Here is a 20,764-nt window from a genome sequence, read left to right as displayed (position 1 = left end):
ACTGAAATAGAATGAAGGAGTTCATGAATTAAAGCAAGAAGGTCAGTTAGGAGGCCATTGCAATATTCCAAATGAAAAATATTAGCAGTCCTGATCAAGGTGGTAGCAGTGAGGTGACAAGAAGTAATTAGATTTAGGATAAGACATTTAGGTGGAGACGACAAGACTCACTGATTTTTGGTCACAGCAACTGAAGAATGGAGTTGTCATTTGCTGGGATGCGGAAGACTCAGGCTGGGTAGGGTGAAGTGAGAGAGGATCACAGAATGTCAGAAGCTTGTTTTTGGTCATGTCCCACACTAGATGCCTATCAGACATCGACGTGTGCATGGCAGTTGGGTGACAGTCAGTAAGGTCATGAGTCTGAAATCCAAGGGAGAAGTCTGAGCAAGAGATACAAATTTAGGGATCATAAGACATACATGGTATTTCAAGCTATGAAACCAGATGATCACAAAGTGAGTGAAGATAGAAAAGAGAAACACCCCAAGACTGAGCACTGGGTCACTCCAGTATTTCAAATTCTTCTCCTTTTACCAGTCTAGTATGCAGGGGCGATCTCCAGGCTGTTCTCACTCTTCTCTCCTCCAGCACTAAGGACTGAGCTTCTCTGAACAAAAGACCATCTATTTCTCCTTTCATGTTGACTTCCTCTCAGCCACCAGCTTAGGGTGACCAATGTGACTTCTATTTCTTTCCCATATCACATCTGATCTTCATATGAACCATATATCCTCTATAGCACTTACCATAATTTGTATTTATTGTATTTGTATGCCTCTTTGTTTACCATCTGCTTGCTTCACCATACTGAACTTTTCAGGAGCACACACCCAGTGTGTTGTTAACCCCAGCACCTAGCACAAGGCCTGAAATATTGAAGTAAAATATTGATATTTGTTGAAAGGATGTATACGAGCCATTCACTGATGACTCTCTGATATGTAATCCCAATCTGATTTTTTCCCCAAGCTTCAGAATTCACCAAACTTGCCATGAGGTCTTCATTTAGATGTCCCACAGACACTTCAAACTCAATATATGCAGGAAGAATTCTGGATATTGCTTTGTAAACCAGTGTCAGCCCCTCATTTAAATGAATGCAAACATCATTTACTTAGCCATCTAAATCAGAAATCTAAAAGTCATCCTAAACTCCTTTTTCTTTCACACCTGTTCCTACTGGTCACCAAATCTTGCCAATTCCTCTAAATATCCCTTAGCGTCATCCCTGCTACCTTTGCTTTAGTTCAGCTCCTCAATTTCTATTTCAAAAGCCTCATTATTACTCTTCTTGATTCTATCCTATCCTTCTTCAATTTATTCTACTTATTATTTCCAGAACAATCCTTTTATTTTTTTAAGTTTATTTATTTTGAGAGTGAGAGAGAGAGAGAGAGCGCACAAGTGGGGGAGGGAAGAGAGAGAGGGAGAGACAGAATCCCTAGCAGGCTCCAAACCATCAGTACAGATCCCATCTTGGGGCTCAAACTCACAAACTGTGAAATCATGACATGAGCCAAGATCAAGAGTTGGAGGTTTAACTGACTAAGTCATCCAGTACCCCTAGAATAATCCCTTTAGAAACCAAAACTGATCAGCTACTCTATTAAGATTTCACATGAGGGGCGCCTGGGTGGCGCAGTCGGTTAAGCGTCCGACTTCAGCCAGGTCACGATCTCGCGGTCCGTGAGTTCGAGCCCCGCGTCAGGCTCTGGGCTGATGGCTCGGAGCCTGGAGCCTGTTTCCGATTCTGTGTCTCCCTCTCTCTCTGCCCCTCCCCCGTTCATGCTCTGTTTCTCTCTGTCCCAAAAATAAATAAAAAACGTTGAAAAAAAAAATTTAAAAAAAAAAGATTTCACATGACACCCCTTTCACTCCCCTGCAAGGATCAGAAACCAGAGACCAATCCAGTTAATGTTCAGTTTGGACCACTTATTTGTTAAGTAAATTTGAACTTGTTTCCAACATTAAAATGAGAATATTTTGTGTACAAATTTAAATTTATGGCTCAGCTTGAAAAATCCAAATCTCTGGTAACACTGGACACAAATTTCCACATTCAGTAACCACATGGAGCTGAATGCCACCTACTTCCCATTGAATGGTGATGCCCTGGATCCCAGGCCACCACAGTCCACCACTGCTCACATCACTCACATAGGGTATGTGACTGGCTCTGCTGGCCTAAAATGTAAACTTCAAATACCTTAACGCGACATATAAAACCATCTGGATATGCTTCTTCAGGTGACCTTTCTAGAATCCCCCTTCCAGATGCCCCTCGCCTTAAGAGGCCCATCTCCCACCTACCTCACACTGTATAATCCTGACAATATATCTGCAGTTCTCTAAACACACCATGGTTTCTAGTTTTCCTCCAGTTAAATATACTGTTCCCTCTTTCAGGAATGCCCTCCTGCCCCTTTACACTCCTACTCATCCATCCAAAAACAGACAGATCCTTTTTTTATGGTGAAAAAGTTTAAATTCAGATTTAGCCAGCTGGACTCAGTTTAGATGATCCCAATTTTGTTGGCAACATCCAAAGCATCATAGTCAGGAGCCAGTCAAACATATGCCTTCTTTTCTCCATCGGGCCTGACCAGAGTGTTGACCTTGGCCATGTCAACGTCACAGAGCTTCTTCACAGCCTGTTTGATTAGGTGCTTGTTGGCCTTGACATCCACAATGAAGACAAATGTATTGTTGTCTTCTATTTTCTTCATGGCTGACTCAGTAGTCAGGGGGAACTTGATGATGTCATAGTGGTCAAGCTTGTTTCTCCTGAGGGCGTTCTCTCGAGGATATTTGGGCTGCCTTCGAAGACGCAGTGTCTTGGGCCATCAGAATGTAGGTAACTTGCATATCTTCTTTTTTTGTGTGATTGTGGATGCCTTTCAGCACCACTTTCTGACCTTCAAAGCAAGGAGTAGGGGCTTCCTTCGTCACCTTCAGTACCATCTTCATGAAAGACAGATCTTGATGGGCCTGCAGATTCACTCCTTCCCCTTCAGATAGATTAACAGAGAGCCGTCTCAGGGGGTCTGGGTTAACATACAAAAAGTCTAGAAAACAAGAGCTGTTAGGCCTCTGAGGCTCCCCTTTCTAACAATATCATTTGCTCACCCCTTGTTACATAGTCGCAGGCATGTCCTCCATTCCTCTGACCCTACAGGGTTGGAACCTCTTTAAACTGGAACATAAGCCATCATGTATGCATCCTAGCACTGGACTAAACTACAGGTCAGTGAGAGAGCAGAAGATTGTGCTTTACCGCACAAACAATTCTCTGCTTGTAAGTTTTCCCGTAGTAACCCCTTTAAAGTATCTGCTTTGAAGGTATGCGTCCATGTCCCCGTGGCACAATACCTTCAGTTTCCTGCCCAAGGCTTCATTGATTTATAAAGCTTTTCCTGCCTTCCCCCAGGAAGACTCAGATTCTTCGTTTAGATCCTCTTGCCACCGTGTTCATTCTTACTTCCCCCCGACACTTAGAAGATTTATCAACTTACTGCAATTCTTGGTGTGACTTCCTACTTTATTCATTTTTCCAATACCACACCAGGCAAAGGTAGAAGCTCAGTAAACATCCACATGAATTAACTGAATAATATCAACGGAGTCACTTTGATAACTTATAGCAGTTATTCACAAGACAAAGGAATGAGTCTTTCCATCTAACTTAGTACATACTGAAATAAATGACATTAGGTTCCATTTTTCTTCATTTCTTAGTATATTTATTTTTATTCTTTACAAAACAGTCTCATGGAATTGTTTTGAAGATTAATTTCAACAAAATGCCTACAAGGTACCCAGCAAAGAGTGGGTGCTGAAGAAAAGGACACTGTATCAGGGAGGCAGTATTTGAGGTGGTTGAACACAAATGCTTTTGAATTCTAATTCAAGATTCTAATCCTGGGGCAGAAACAGGGCATAGCACAGAGCAGGCACTGAGTGTTTGTTGAACGAGTGAATGAATGCGCCAGTGAATGAGCAAATCCTGGTTCTGCACATTATTCTTGGGTTGCCCCCAAGCCTTCACACTCACTGTTCTCTGCACCTAAAACAATCCCCAGGTGACTTCCTGAGGACACTGTTCAAAATGGTCTTCTTGAGAGGCCTTCTCAGAAAACCTAGATGAAATGGAACCTTCGTACTTGCCTTCTTCTTCCTCTACTTTGCCCTCTGATCTCCCACTATCCTCAACACTGTACACTTAGCTCTTCTCCAGCTCAAATTTAAGCTCAAGAGCACAGGAACTCTGTCTGCCTTGTTTGCTTTTGTATCTCCACCCAGAACAGTGTCTGCATGAATGAATTTTGAAGACGCTTGGCTCGACTCCTCTTCCTCATTTGTAAAGTAATGGGGTGGAAATAAATGTACTAATGCCTTCTAGATGAAACTTGATATCATCCATTTCTCCCAGGTCTTTGCCCATTGAATACAGCAAAGAACTATGTTCTTTTATTACTAAAATTCAAAATCTGTGCTGCTGGATAAAGTTGGTAAAGGGTCCCCCACTTCGTGTCCATACTTAAAAGCCTCTTCCACAGAGCCACTCTGAGCTGTCCAGATGGTAGCTCAATCCTACAGGAGGAATAGATTTGTGTTTTCATAGAATTTAAAATTTTATAGCTGTGATGATTCTAAAAGCTTACCTGGACAAACTGACTCATTTTACAGGTATGGACTGTGGAGACCAGAGGGGACAACTGACTTAGTTAAGATTACACACTTGGTGGCAGAGCCAGGAACACACACACACACACACACACACACACACACACACACACACACACATTTTAGGATCCTAACCCACACCCATTATAGGAAGTGACAGTCCTCTATCATTAAAAGGGTACCACCAGCATCCAAATATCTACCCCCAATTCTGAAATCATTTTTCTACCATAACACCGGGATTGCTCCTCAGTCTTGCTAACGGCCATGCCCATTAATATTACCCCAGTGGAAATATCATTTCATTCTTCCAGCAGCTGAATCTCTCATAACAAGCTAAGGTGGAATTAGTGACAGACAGAGCCCGAAGCCATTAAGCGTATGAGTTCTTCAGAAGCAATTTTCCCCTGTCCTCTGTTGTAGTATAAATCTGTTTCTTGTGGTTTCATGGGACCCATAACTCTTGCCAAATCTGAGTCCTAAGGCTACTAGACAGGAGCTTCACGAATTATGAATTTTCAGAGTCTTAAGATATTTATTCGATTTAACCAACAGTGGCAACTGATTTAATCAAGCAGTCACTCTGGTTTAAAAGACTCTGTAGTTCTGCAGATGCTATTTAACCTTCCCTGCTCTGTGTTCTGCTGGAATTTGGCTTCAAATCCACCCTAATGACCATGGGCAGTCAGAATTAATCAGTTCTTCCTACTCACACCCACTGCAAGTCCAAAAAAAGAATGACAAATTTTCTTAACCACAGTCACTAACATTGTAGAAGACATCACTGCCCTCTGGTGGAAATACTAAAATCTATTCCTGAGAATTTTGCCAAAAGTTTATCAAGCAAAAATCTGACTCCCTAGAAATGTGCAAGTTAAAAGGTCATGGGATCTGGGGACTGTGTTATTATCTTACATCATTTTCCTCTCCCTAATCTCTCAACCCCTGGTTCAAACAGCCTCAGGCACCTAGAATTCCTCATCAGATGTCTTCAGGATAGTAACCCTGAGAGGCTGAAATTTCTCAGTTAATATGGGCTTAGACAAAACACCAGTGGTCACTTTAGGACAAGACCAAAGTTTATATTCATAAACTAAAATTAACACACTATTAACATTTTATGGGGAGCTCTAATTCATGAATCTACAAAGAGCTGGCTTCTGCACAAATTCAGCCAATTTGCAAAACACCTGTTAGTTCTTTCCTGAGAGCCTCAGGGCACTTTTTCCCCTCTGCCAAGTGGACATTGTAAAAAAAGTAGAAGAACCACTTTCACAGAAGAAGCCTCCTCCAATGACTCTGATATGACTCCTTTCAACTTCAAGAATTATTTTTTTAGGCCTGTGGATGTCCATCCTGGCTGCTCAACAGAATCATCTGGAGAGTTTGTTGTTGTTATTGCTTAATACAGATTCCCAGGCACCACCCATACTTACTGAGTCAGGATTTCAGAGAATGGAGAATCAAACTTTTCATGAGTGAGTGAAGTCTCTAAGTAAACCTTAAACTTCTGAGCACAGTATTTCTTTTGTATTTCTTACATAACTGACGACGTGAAAATTAACTCCCTTTTCTGTTTCCTAATCGCTAAGGCTTTCATTCATACGTCTCCATCCTCTTGTGCCTGGGCTATTGCGATGGATATAGTGTCTTATGGGAACAGATATACTTCCCATCCATCTTCTCCTCTGCTTTCAGAGTGATATTTCTAGACACCAGTTAGATCCTGCTACTCCCCAGCATATAACCTTTTGTTGGCTCTTTCACTAGGCATGATGAAATTCTTGTTTCCTGGCATGATATGCAAAAGCTAGGCTTCAACCATGACCAATGACTTACGGCTCCTTGGAGCACACTGCATGGTGTCGAGTCTCTTGGCTTTGGCCTCAGGCTCTGCTTGGACTGCCCTTCCCCACCCCTACCCCTCTCTGCAGCATTAGCATTTATAATGTTTCAAGACTCTCGAGATCCCCTCTTTTATGAATCATTTCTCTGGCACCCCACCTCGGCCCAGGTAGAATTGGATACCATACCTATAATGCTTTACTATATTTTTTTGTTCTCCTGCCTGTGGAAAGCTAGAACTTCTGTGAGAATGAGAGAATTATGTGAGAGTCATTTTCTATATCCCTAGAAAACATTACTGCTGAATGAATAGACGAACAGAGATGCCTAGTGTGTGTATAATTTCAGCTTTGACTCTCAGTTTATCATTTCTCCATTGACAAACAGATTGACAAACAAAGCCCTGTGTAAAGTCACATGATGAACAAACCTCAGGAGAGAATCAGAATCCAAGAGTTCTTCCTCAGGTGGAAGATAAAAGCAGTCCCTTCACTTGATAGGTCATAATGTGGGCTCACATACAGCTGGGAGTAACAGAAGCTGTTTGGGAGCCCAAACAGAAGCAGCTAGACCTTGAGAGAGGCCACTGCTCCTCAGATTCTATAAGAACGCCCTCCTCCCATGCCCTCAGGTTCTGGAAGAGCTTGATTCAGTTCAAGCTTTGAGTATATTTAATCATTGATTAATAAATCATTGGCATATCATTTAATTGTATCACAATTATACTTACATTTTGCTGTTTAACTATCACATGACCCTCTGATGGGTAAATTAATTTTATTTATAAACCTATACTATTCTAATAAAGAACTGTTAAGAATCAAAATAAAGGAGTGCCTGGGTGGCTCAGTCAGTTGAGCATCTGACTCTTGGTTTTCGGCTCAGGTCATGATCTCGCAGTCCGTGAGTTCGAGCCCCAAGTCAGGCTCTGTGCTGACAGCTCGGAGCCTGGAGCCTGCTTCAAGTTCTGTTTCCCCCTCTCTCTGCCCCTTCCTCTCTCATGCTCTGCCTGTCTCTCTCTCTCAAAAATAAATAAACATTAAAAAAATATATATATCAATATAGGCAGGAAGAAAATGCAGCTGTTTTTCTTCATCCACAACTGGAATAGTTCCCTGATCTATTCCTAAAATAATTTCTGCAGTAAGTCAAATAATTTCTAATTTCTATGATACAACTAGGTCTAGATTTCAGTTACAAAGAAAAAAATGGAAATAGGGAAGAAGGAAGAACATTTATATGCCCAATTAATTTACTGAAGTACAAACCATCTACTTAATTAAAAACAAAACAACAACAACAAAAACCTGTGTGTTGAGCACATCCTTTGTCAATCTGCTTAACCACCTGAGAGGTAGAGACCCTTATAATCTCCATTACAGTGGTATAGATAGATTGACTAATTGCCCCAGTGACCCAGGTCAGTCCTAATTCCCTCTAATTCCACTGCCTTCCTCATGTCAAAAAGAGTAGGAAGCTTCATCTCTCATCTTTTTAGGTTAGTTTCTGAAAGAAAAATTCGTATAATATAAGCTCTCATTTCTGAATTTATAACAGAGGAATCCATTCCTAGAGGAGTTAATTCAAGGTCACCACTGCTTATAATTGTGTTGTCTCAATACTGTAGCCATTAGTTATGTGTGGTATTGAGCACTTGAAATCTGGCTAGTGCAACTGAGGAACTGAATTTTTTGTTTTAGTCAACTTAAATTTAAACTGAAAAACTGATACTGAATTCAAGGGAAAACTTTTAAGTATGTTTGGAATAATTTGGATACATCAATTCAGTTTTTCTTTTTTTTTTTAGTTTTATTTATCTAAGTATTCTCTACACCTAGCTTGGACTTGAACTTATCAAGAATCACAAGCTCTTTCAACTGAGCCAACCAGGCATACTGTGAATTTACTTTTTCACCTGTAAGCTTTATAAAGTCTAAACGCAGATAAAATATTTCTAATGAAAATTTAAAATCCGAATTGAGAAGTGCTGTTGGTATAAATATTTGCCAGATTTTTAAAACGGCATAAAAATGAAATGCAATGTATCTCATTGATTTCTGTATTGTACACATTGAAATAATATTTTGGGTACATTGTGATAAATAAAATACATTATTAAAATTAATTTTACCTATTTTTTTTTTACTTTTTTAATGTGACTACTAGAAAATTTTAACTTACAGATGTGGCTCACATCATACTTCTATCAGACAGCATTGGCTTAGAAAAATCTCTAGAAGATGATGGAGCACCTGGATGGCACAGTCAGTTAAGCATCCAACTTTGGCTCAGGTCACAATCTCATGGTTCATGGGTTCAAGCCCTACGTCGGTCTCTTTGCTGACAGCTCAGAGCCTGGAACCTGCTTTGGATTCTGTGTCTCCCTCTCTCTCTGTCCCTCCCCTACTCATGTTCTCTCTCTCTCTCTCTCTCTCTCTCTCTCAAAACTAAACATTTTTTAATTAAAAAAAGAAAAAAAAAGAAAAATCTCCAGAAGATGCATCAGTTAAACCAGACCTCTCTCATACTTTACCTACTTCCCCAACTGACCCCACCCCGGCAGAACTTTCCTTACAAAGATCACATCTGTGTAAATGTCCTCAGTTTCCCATCAGCATCCCAGAGTCCTCCTGAGGCATGTTTACACGTACAGTTAAGGTCATTATGTAATATAAGTAGCAGGGCTATGAGAGAGAAAAGAGGCAGATGCCTCAGGTAAAATAACAAGCTCCAATGAAGGATCTCTTGCCATGTTTTCCTACAGATACAACAATCATCTTAGTGGCAAGACTCAATAGGTAAATACTTGCTATTCTCAAATGTTAATATAAATAAGGCCATATACAAACCCCAAATTAATAATCAAGTTTGTCCTATATACAGAGATGCCATTTTATTACTCTAATAATCTTGTGTCATAATCTTTATTCAGCAATAAACTGTCTTTTTCTGTCTTTAAAAACAGAAAAACTACAAAATAGATATAATTGGTAGATTTTCCCAAGGGACTATTTGATTTTGATAAAAAGAAAAATTGATAGGAATATATATCTCTGTGCTAGATAACTCTCAAGGGTATCAAATTTCACAGGTGACTATCAAGTATATTTTCTGGATAATGTTAATCAAATTATGTCACTGGTAATTTCCTTGGATGTTGACATTTTAATATTTTGATGACTTCGTAAATCAAGGATACTGAATAGGCTCCTTGTTAGATAAGACTGTAAATTAACAAACCATTTTTATTTATTTATTTATTTATTTATTTATTTATTCTAATGTTTATTTATTTTTGAGAGAGAGAGCATGAGCAGGAGAGGGGCAGAGAGAGAGGGAGACACAGAATCCAAAGCAGGTTCATGCAGTAGATGCAGAGCCCCAATACAGGGCTTGACCTCATGAGATCATGACCTGAGGTGAAATCAAGAGTCAGACACTTAACTGACTGAGCAAACCAGGTGCCCCAACAAACCATTTTTAAACTGAGGTTTAGTGAGAGTATTTTCATTACTGCCTAGTAGCACAGGTGTCATATGACTTTGCATTAATATCCTCATTGGTGCAAATTATAGTGGGAAATCTCAAGAGAAGGTGGTCTCAACTCAGCTCCCACAGATATGGAGGTCATGACCTGGGCCTTGGGTGTCTAAGTCTCTAACCAGACAGCTGAGAATCCTCATTTCACCAGATATATCATCAGTAAGTTCTCTGATTAGGTCTCCTCTTTCTCTAGGTAATCTGATTTCTATCCGTGGTTCTATACACAGTATCCTCTAGGTCAATAAAATTTCTGACCATGACCCACTGTAGGAAATATACCCAGACACATACATACATAATACTTAATTTTTAAAAGATTACCTTTACTAAGAAAGATGCTCTCTGATGTTTTCTATGCTATTAATAAGTTATCCAGTTTCTTTTTTAAAAATAAATTGTTTTGAAGCCACTGAAATGACTTCAGAACCTACCAAGTGTTGGAACCCACTGTTTGAAAAACACAACTCTAGTCTGCTGAACTACCTCTTGGCTGTAATAGCTAAGGGAACTTTTGAATATAGGAGTAAGATGGCTCTCCAAAGAATGCTGTTTAAAAATACCTTGTTTACTATTTGGTATTATTATTAATCTTTTCGATCCATTAAAAATGAAAATTTATATTATAATCTCATGATAGGATGTGTACTTTTCAGATATATTTGAAAATTTAAATGAGTTCTTTCTTAAACTGCAAAAAAATGACACCAATCACATTAAAGGTTGGAAAGGGAAGACCACAAGACTATGTAATTTATTTTAAAAGTGTTCACTGAGGATTTTTAGTGTTCCTCTTTGCAGTATTTAGCTAAACATTGGCTTTAAGACACTGTTTTAGAAATCTATCACTCTCATTTGGATTATAATAACTAAGGTGATTAGATTTGAAGATCTATATGAAATTTAAAAACCTAATAGCATATAAGTAAAATAGAGAAAGACAAATACCATGATTTTACTCATGTGTGGAATTTAAGAAACAAAGGGGAAAAAAGGGAGAAAGAGAGAGGAATCCAGAAACAGACTCTTAACTATAAAGAACAAACTGATGGTTACTAGAGGGGGGCAGGAGGGGTGGGGGTGAAATAAGTTGTGGGGATTAAAGAGTTCACAATCATGGTGAGCACTGAGTGATGAAAACAACTGTTGAATCACTATATTGTACACTTGAATCGAATACAACACTGTAGTTAACACTGTAGTTTACTGGAATTAAAATAAAAAACTTAATAAAAATTTTAAAAAACTCAATAGCATAATAAACTCATTTGAAACCAGCATTCAAAATGCTGGCCAATATTCGCAGGAAAGTTTAACAATCTTGAGGCCAAAGCATACTATTATCATTATATAAGAATTTGCACCTAATATAGACTTTATAATCACTTGTTTGGAAAGAAATCAAATTACTTTTTACAGCATTAATAACCACATACTATAATTGAAAAGACTTTCAGTAAAGCAGTGCAATTATGAAAAAAGTAATAAAACCAATTGAAAACACCAACCTGTCCTGCTACAACTTGTATTCCTTAATGTGCATTATCTCATATCAGGTAGACCATGGAGAATGGTGACAGTATGACAAGGAAGTGGTGCTGGCTCACACATGTATTTTACAATTAATTTCTCACAATTAAAGATAAACTTTAGCATGGGGCACCTGGGTGGTTCAGTCAGTTAAGCAGCCAACTCTTGATTTGAGCTCAGGTCATGGTCTCACAGGCTCGTGAGATGAAGCCCCACATCAGGATCTGTGCTGACAACGAGGACTCTGCTTGAGATTCTCTCTCCCTCTCTCTCTCTGCCCTTCCCCTGCTCATGTGTGCTTTCTCTCTCTTAAAATAAATAAAAACAGGGGCGCCTGGGTGGCGCAGTCGGTTGGGCGTCCGACTTCAGCCAGGTCACGATCTCGCGGTCCGGGAGTTCGAGCCCCGCGTCGGGCTCTGGGCTGATGGCTCGGAGCCTGGAGCCTGTTTCCGATTCTGTGTCTCCCTCTCTCTCTGCCCCTCCCCTGTTCATGCTCTGTCTCTCTCTGTCCCAAAAATAAATAAACGTTGAAAAAAAAAAATTAAAAAAAAAAAAATAAATAAAAACAGATTTTTAAAAAGACAAACTTTAGCACAATATGAAGATTTACGATAAAAACTGCAAACTCCACAGCAGGGCCTTCCTTTGGTGTAAATAGTGGCTGATTTACTGGCTTCAAGGATCAGAACCCTTTTCACTGGCTACCTGGTGAAGCTACAGGCATAAAATATGCTACAAAGACATTTTCCATGCTATTTTAAAAACTTAATGAGAAAGCTATATTGTGAACCAGTTTTTTAGTTTTGATGAAATTGCTATTAAAAGCAAAAGCCCTAAAGTTCACACCTCTCAAAAGAAAAGTCAAGGGCACCAGAGTGTAATGTTGCAAATGTTTGATTATGGGGGATTCTGGGGCCAATGCTAAAAAAGAGGTCTTTGGGCTTCTGTTGGTTACTAGGATTATAACTGTTTTAGTTATTGCTTTCATTACAAAGTTCCATAGGTTGGGAGTAGTCTATTTCCCCCCTAAGCCCTATATTTTCACTGTGCATTTTGTAGGCTTCAAAAAATACATGTATCATGGCCACTAAAATAAAAACAATAAGCATTGTCAAAGATGTGGAGAAAAGGGAATGTTCATGCACTGTGGTAAGGATGTAAAATGGTACAGCCACTATGGAAAATAGTATGGAAGTTCCTCAAAACAGTACTACCATATGATCGAACAATTCCAGTTCTGGGTGAAACGGATGAACCAAAGAAAACAAAAACACTAATCTGAAAAGATATATGTACTCCTCTGTTAACTGCAGTATTATTTACAGTAGCTAAGATATGGAAGCAACCTATGAGTCCATTGAAAGACAAATAGATAAAGAATATGTGGGATACATACACACGTGTGCACACATGCACACACACACACACACACACACACACACACACAGCAGAATATTACTCAGCCGTTAACAAGAATGAAATCTTGCCATTTGTGACAACATGTAGAACCTAGAAGGTCTTATGCTAAATGAAATAAGTTAAAGACAAATACCATATGATTTCACTTTTATGTAGAATCTAAAAAACAAAACAAACAAGCAAAACAGAAACAGACTCATAAATACAGAGAAAAGAAAACTGTTGGTTCCCAAAGGGGAGGGAGGTGGAGGGGTAAATGAAATAGGTAAAGGGAATCAAGAGGTACAAATTTACAGTTATAAAAAAAATAAGTCATGAGGATGTAATGTGCAGCATAGGGAATATAGTCAATAATATTATAATAACCATATATGGTGACAGATGGTAAGAGATTTATTTGGTGATCATTTCATAATGTATATAAATGTCAAATTACTATGTTGTACACCTGAAACTAATACAATATTGTATGTCAATTATACTCCAATAAAAATATTATATAGAGTTGACATCTTGTAAGTATGTACATTTTTAAGGCAGAATTACATGAATCTATGTTGTTAAAATTACATATTGACTTTAAAAACTTTTTAGTTACTTGTTAAGTTTTAATATCTTAGTCCTTAGAGATCTACCACATAACTTCTCTACATGGTCTGTTTTTTTCCCGATCCATCTTCTATTCCCCATTGTTTAGCAAAGGTTATGATCTCCAAAATTTTTTAAGAATTTGACTGAATATATACTTTATCATGTGATGGGATTTCCATATATTAGTTATGTCTTCTGTACTATTTCATCACTAGCCATTCCACTGTATCAGACAGTTAACTATTTTGATACTAATCAATAGCACACACCTCATATGTGAGAATATTATTTCTTTTTCACTTGCAAAGTGCATTGCTAAAATGACATTCACTCACTTGTGGAAATTTCACTAAAATCCTTGATGATTAACTGTTGACAATGCATCAGCACTATTTTTCTTAATTTACTTGAGTATGCCCTCATCCATTGCCAACTTTTTTAGTGCTCCTTGTGTTGTGCAAGCAATGAGTTCCACAAAACAAAACAAAACATTTTTTTCATAAAATCACTTTTAAAGATTTCAAATGTTGACAACTCTTTTATATCCATTGTCAGTAATGTTAAATAACATTTTCTCTCTGACTTTCTAATTTCTTATGAATATTACATGAGCACACAGGAAAATGTCCTTTTTCATGATGCTTTTATCCTGTGGTAATCATTCTCTTGATTTTTGGCATCCTCATCATCTCCTTGATGCTTCTCAAAACCACACTAAACTTAATGGAATAGAAGAAATTAACTCATTTGAAGTTCTCCCTATCATTGCACTAATAACTTCTAGTAGAGAGGATAAGGTTATTTTTTTCTTCTTTAGTCTTTGGCTTTCACATTTTGAAATCATTTATGCAATTCTTTGAAAATAGGACTTTTTCTCAACATTTTTAAACATTTCAATGACAGAAGTACAGTGTTTAAACTTAAATTTTACATTTAAGAAGTATGAAATATCTGACGTTATTAGCATGTTTTTAAATAAAATATTCAGTTAATCTTGTTTTCATTACTTCAGTAAAAAAAAAAAATCTCATTGGCGAATTAGGCTAACACTGCTAACTGGTCATTTGTGAGCAAAGCCATGAAGCAAATTTCCAATATTCAACTGAGTATTATCAACTTCATTTTTGATATTTTAAACCTGTCCTCTTGTAAAACTAGCTGCTAGGCACTATTTCTGGTTTCCTGCAAGCATCCCAGTCTCTAACATCCAAAAGAAAACTCACACTCTTGCTCGCAAAATGAATCACTCTTTCATCCAACAAATATTTATTGAGCTCCAATTATGTGGCAGGGACTGTGTTAAATGTGGAAGACACAGGGTGAACAAGATCAGATCTTTCTCTCAAGAAGTTGGAAGTCAAGAGAGGAAGGCACACAAATCAAATAAGCAAAGTAAGTAATTACAAACTCATGTAAGTTATGTGAAGAAGGGGGTATAGCTCTTTGTTGTAAAGGAATTTGTCCCACAGTCAGGAACGATGACTTCCTAAGGAATTCAAGCTTGAAATAAGATTTGATGGATCAATTGGAATTAATCAAGCAAATGGAGGACACCATGTGCAAAGACTGGTTGAACAGTTGAACAAAGACTAATGTGCTTGGATGCCTTGGTCATAGAGAGCCCCAAAGCCCTTGGTCTTTGCCCAGAGAATCACAGAAATCCTTTGAACGGTTCCAAGCAGAACATGACTGAGGTGAAATTTTATTTGGAAAATATCACTCTGGAGAACAATCTGGAGGGTGATCAGAGTGGAGGAGAGGAAACTAACAAAGGGGATATAACAGAAGCCCACCTCAGAGAGTCGATGGTTAGCAGCAGCAGAGATGGAGGAAAGCTGAGGTGTGAGGGACTGGGTGCAAGAGCAGACATGACACATGGGGAAGCAGGGTGTCGAGGGTGACCTTTATGCTTTTATTTTTCTCTGTCCTATCCTGGCACTACATACACAACAAACCCACAGCAGACCTGCGGGACTCTTCTCCCTTCCTCTCCCACTCCCACATCCCAATGGTTCTTTACAGAGACCTTTATCTCTCATAACCATGAGTTTCTCTCTATTTTCAAAGCTGCTGCCTACCTCATGCCCTCGAAACTTCTCACCTGGATTATTCCCTCAGCCCCCTGGGAGTTTTTATGTCTGCAATGTCTATCCCTTTCAATCCATTCCACAGCACCACCAGAGAAATTTGTCATTACCATATTTAGAAGCCTTTGTTGACTTCACCATGGAGGACCAAAGTTCAAGTTCCTGAACTTGACATGCAGGGTTTGTTATGATCTGGCCCCCGGTTTATCACTCATTACTCTGTCTGGATTTCTCTTTCTCCTTCTCCTTCCTATTTTTATCCCTCACTGCCACCTCTCTAAACTGAAATTCAAGCATTGCCTCTTAAAGAAAGAGAGAACAACCTTCAGTTTTCTATGTATCTGAGATAAAGGTAGATGAAAGCCAATCCAAGGCATTCAACCAAAGAACATTCATGGAACTTTCTACTTATCCACTCCTCAAATTCCTTCAAACTGCCTCAAAATTAACTGCATGTATAGAGACATTTCTCCTGGATAACACTTTTTTTTTACAATATTTATTTGTTTTTGAAGGAGAGAGAGAGACAGAACATGAGCAGGGGAGGGGCAGAGAGAGAGGCAGACACAGAATCCAAAGCAGGCTCCAGGCTCTGAGCTGTCAGCACCGAGCCCAACACAGGGCTTGAACTCACAGACTGCAAGATCATGACCTGAGCCAAGGTCAGATGCTCAACTGACTGAGCCACCCAGGTGCCCCTGGAAAACACTCTTTCAATTAGGGTGTTTTCAAGGGCTGGAAAGAAACCCCTGCTCAGAGACGTTTATCAATATGAGTATTTATCATCTCACATAATGGGGAGTCCCAGGTTTTTGGCCTGCTCTGACATTCGCAACACTGTAGTCATGCCAAAGCTGGATTCCCTCAGAGTCAGAGATAGTTTTCAGTAGCAGGTGAAGTTACAGGCTTGCTAAATGGCTCCAGCAGGAGTGTGTGGTGAGCGTTTCCAGTCACAGCATATTAATCTTTCCCCTCAACAGACCCAGGAACTAGGTCAGTAGTCCTCACCTAGATCAATAACCATTGCCAGGAGAATGCCAGGTTTTGGTGGGTCTATCTCAGGTTCCTGAACGACTACAAAGAACAGAACCAACTTAGACTAGTGCTTCTCAAAGTGTGGGCCCTCCACCAGCATCAGTATCTTCTGAGAACTTTTTAGAAATGCAAATTCTTTTGCATCTGAAACTCTAGGGGTGTGACCAGGCAATCTGTGCCTTAACAAGCCCTCCAGGTGATTCTGACTGGCAAATGCTAAAGCAGAAGCATCAGCTTAGACTAATCAGAACAAGACAGGGGGTTTCTCTGAATCACATGGACTATGCAGGGTAAAATGAACTCCTGAGTTAGAGTTTGACAAAAATGTAATGTGTCAACATCTTAGAGTCTGCCCAATTTGAGACTATCTCTCCTTTCTAAGTTAGGTTATATTTAAAATTTGTTTTGGGGCGCCTGGGTGGCGCAGTCGGTTAAGCGTCCGACTTCAGCCAGGTCACGATCTCGCGGTCCGTGAGTTCGAGCCCCGCATCGGGCTCTGGGCTGATGGCTCAGAGCCTGGAGCCTGTTTCTGATTCTGTGTCTCCCTCTCTCTCTGCCCCTCCCCTGTTCATGCTCTGTCTCTCTCTGTCCCAAAAATAAATAAAACGTTGAAAAAAAAATTAAAAAAAAAATTTGTTTTAATTTAATAAGACAGACTTTTCAGGACACCAAAAGATAGAGACTAGCCAAATAGTTTTCAAATGCCCATTATTCCTTATCAAATGCAATGCACAACAATTTCTAGATATTACTTTTTTTTCCCACCTGAAGGTAGAAAGCTTTAATTATTCAATTGAGCTGTCACAAAGTTACTGCTCACACAGTGATGGAGGCAGCTGGCTATTTCTCACCCTACATGGACTACCAAGACTCGTTCCAGGAAACAGAGAGAGTATCTTGGCCTATGACATATTTTCTGTAAGGCAGAAATGACGTGCTCCAGGAAAAGTCCAGTTACAACTTTTGGCTTACTTGGGATACAAAAGGACAAGATTTTCCTGACCTACTTACAGAAAACTGAATTATCAACTACTGCAAACAAGCAATCATACTAAATAAAGGCACTTAGCCAAGAGATTGTGCATGCATTCATTCTCAATTAAACAGCCAGTCATCTAGGAAAGGACACAGTGATCTTGACATGCTTTCCTTCAGTAGTCAAAACATATTAATAATCCATGAGATGTAAAAAAGAAAAACATTTATTATTGAAGGACCTGGAATCTCAGACCCTTTCTGGAGATTTTTCTGTGAGTCTCTCATTGGAATGTGAAATAGGTAAGGCTACTTAAAGTGAACTCATCAGGAAAAGGAAAACAGTCTATAGTTATTTGCGTTCTGTTACTGACATCTGTGTCAATTCCAGAAATGAGAAACTCAGTTCCCAAGAGATCATCATTTGTTTTGGGCTATGACCTAGTTTATAAGTAGAGGTTGTTAGTGGCAAATCATACAAACCAACTCAGCTCATTGAAATAGAAAAGGAATATACTGGAGGTTATTAGGTGATTGTATCATTTTCCAGAGAAGTCAGAGATTTGGAGGCCATGCAACCAGAACCATGTGTAGAATCAAACCTCACAACTGGCTGCCTCTTTTCCCAGTAGGCACGAACCCCATGGCTTGTATTATTGATATGGACACTGCAGCCTCTTCCACTGCTTCCATGGAAACTGGCATTAGCTCCCATTACCTCCATCACAGGGATTCTGCCAGGTGCCACCTGTTTTGGGTCACCAGCTTCCAATCCAAAGTCTGTTGTCAGTGGCTCTAATGAGCCAAGTCTAAGTCACATGCCGCCCTGGCCCGCAAAAGGAGGTAGGGGAAATGAGTAACTGGTATTGAAAGTGAGAAGGAATTCATAAGGTGGGAATACCCTAACAGAGAAAATTGTTCAAAGGTGCCAAGAAATCCAAAAGAATGGCAAATGTTCACTAGATCCAGACTTAGGATCCTTTCTATGTTTACACTCCGCTCTCGTTTTACTTTTTGCCATCAGGTGTGGGGGAGCAGGCAAACAAGTATAGCAATCACACACTGTCCAAGTGCACACTTGTAGACTAACCATCTTTGTGGATGGAATGATAGAAAGCAAGCAATGACAGCGTGCCCAGTGCTGCCATGCTACTTCACCAGACCCGGGACAACATAAGAAAATATAATAGCAAAAATCTTAACAAAAATTTCAATTGTTCACAAACTAATGGGCTATTAGTCCTAGAGAAAAGGTTAAAATGGAATCTTGTCCAAATCCTTCCCTTTAAATAGTTGACTATTTTTTTAGCACATTTGTTTGTTTTTAAAAAGGCATATGTGACAGAAAACATTGTGGAACCTAAAATTTATAATTTTTAATGAAACCTGACATGAAGCCAGTTTCCTGAGCAAGGAATATTTTTAAGGGAAGATATTCATTATTTTTAAATTGACCTTACTTAATAAGAAATGTGTTAACCTTAGGCAATAGAGGTCAAAGAATTAACCACTAGGGGTGTCTATTACTAGGCCACAGACACCCTTGTTCAAATTAGAAAAAAATGTCTTCCTAAATATACTTTTTAGTTCCATATGCTGAAAATTATCATTGTATTCTTATATCCTTAAAACAAAATGTTTTACTGCCATCTACCCTAAATGTTGTAACAAATATATAAATTTATATCTAAAAATAAATGTCATCTTTTTGGGTTGTGCAGTGCACAATGTGCACAACCACACGCGATAGCCCTGGTAGCCATCCCTCTCTGCAGCAAATCTATTCTAGAGTATATTTTCTTAAATCATTAACTACATAGATATATATGCCATACAGATAGACTCCTTTACAAAAGATCTTAAAATTCAGTAACTCCAAAAAAAAAAAAAAAAAGTTGTCCTTCTCCTATGCAACAATCTTAAGCAAGGGTTGGCAAATTATAGTCTTTGGGACAAATTCAGTGTCCAGCCTGTTTTTGCATTGGCCCTTAAGCTAGGAAAGATTTTTTTACAAATTTAAATGGTTGTTTAAAAAACAAAGAATGTGTGAAAGGGACAACATGTGGCCTGTAAAGCCTGAAATATTATTATCTCTTTACTGAAAAAAATTTGCCAACCCCTGCCATAAAGGCCGACAGGTGGTTCAAGACAGAGGGGAAGCTCTGTTCCGCAAGGCCATCAAGGACACAGGTTCATTCAGTTATGCTGTTCTACCATCACTCACCCAGGATGTTGTCTTCATCTGCACGGTCAAGGTTGGTTCATCATCACCCCTTCCACATCCTGGTCAGTGGAAAGGGGAAGGACAAACTGAAGGCCAACCACTCTAGTTTTTAAAAAAGTAAGACCAGTACATCACTTCCCCTTAAATCACATGCCAGAAACATAGCATATGGCCATGGATAACCACAAGATCAGGTGGGAAATGCAACCTCTGGCTGGGCAGTCACGTGCTAAGCTGAAATCGTCAGGTTTTTATTACTAAAAGTAAGCAGGAGAGTGGTAGTGGGAGAAATTAGAAGTCTGTGCCACAGATACTACCCAGAGTCCTCCTGATTTCCTCAGCTGGTACTGAGTAGTTTCAAAAGGTTAAGAACTTCCATCTCACGCACACCACATATCAGGGTAATTCTCATGGAGCATTTTTTCTCCGTGGGGATTCCTATCAACAACTGACAGCTTCTCTCTCTCTCTCTCTCTCTCTCTCTCTCTCTCTCTCTCACACACACACACACACACACACACACACACACACAGGCAGCAAAGGCATTGGAAGAAGTCAGAGCAGAAGGCCTAAGGAAAAGAAGGTGGGAACACAGTGGGATGAGGCACTCTTCAAATAAGAAGGTAGGTATTTCAGGATCCTTCAGCTAATGGCCAAAGTAGCTGAAAATTATAATATCCTCAGCCACTTACTCTCTTCCCCGAGGCTGGTGAAGGCACTCCTACTTGCCTGCCTTCAGCAGAGACTACTACATACAAGAACAGTCTAATAGTCTAATCTGAGGATAATAAACACTAGTCAGGTTCCTGATTCATGCAAGTGAACCCAGTCC

The 20,764-nt window shown here is 39.3% G+C and overlaps 2 long non-coding RNA genes and 1 pseudogene across 2 annotated transcripts in view; 1 reads left to right on the top strand and 2 right to left on the bottom strand.

Annotated features, from left to right (window-relative positions):
- Positions 1–19,995, bottom strand: part of LOC147579228 (uncharacterized) — a 124,324-nt gene extending 104,329 nt beyond the window's left edge. The window contains exon 1 of the long non-coding RNA XR_015253146.1: positions 19,933–19,995. This is a non-coding gene — a long non-coding RNA (uncharacterized LOC147579228). The remainder of the gene's footprint in view (positions 1–19,932) is intronic.
- Positions 2,466–2,964, bottom strand: LOC112867552 (large ribosomal subunit protein uL23 pseudogene; annotated as a pseudogene).
- LOC147579229 (uncharacterized) lies at positions 14,898–17,808 on the top strand. The gene is made up of 2 exons (XR_015253145.1): positions 14,898–15,003; positions 17,558–17,808. It is a non-coding gene; the product is annotated as an uncharacterized LOC147579229 (long non-coding RNA).
- Positions 19,996–20,764: the final 769 nt, after the last annotated feature.

The sequence above is a fragment of the Puma concolor genome, chromosome B4 (assembly GCF_028749965.1).
Source record: "Puma concolor isolate L17-30 chromosome B4, mPumCon1.1.hap2, whole genome shotgun sequence".
Classification (NCBI taxonomy): domain Eukaryota; kingdom Metazoa; phylum Chordata; class Mammalia; order Carnivora; family Felidae; genus Puma; species Puma concolor.
Note: the sequence above shows the minus strand (reverse complement) of the source record. Positions and strands in the feature narration are given on the sequence as shown.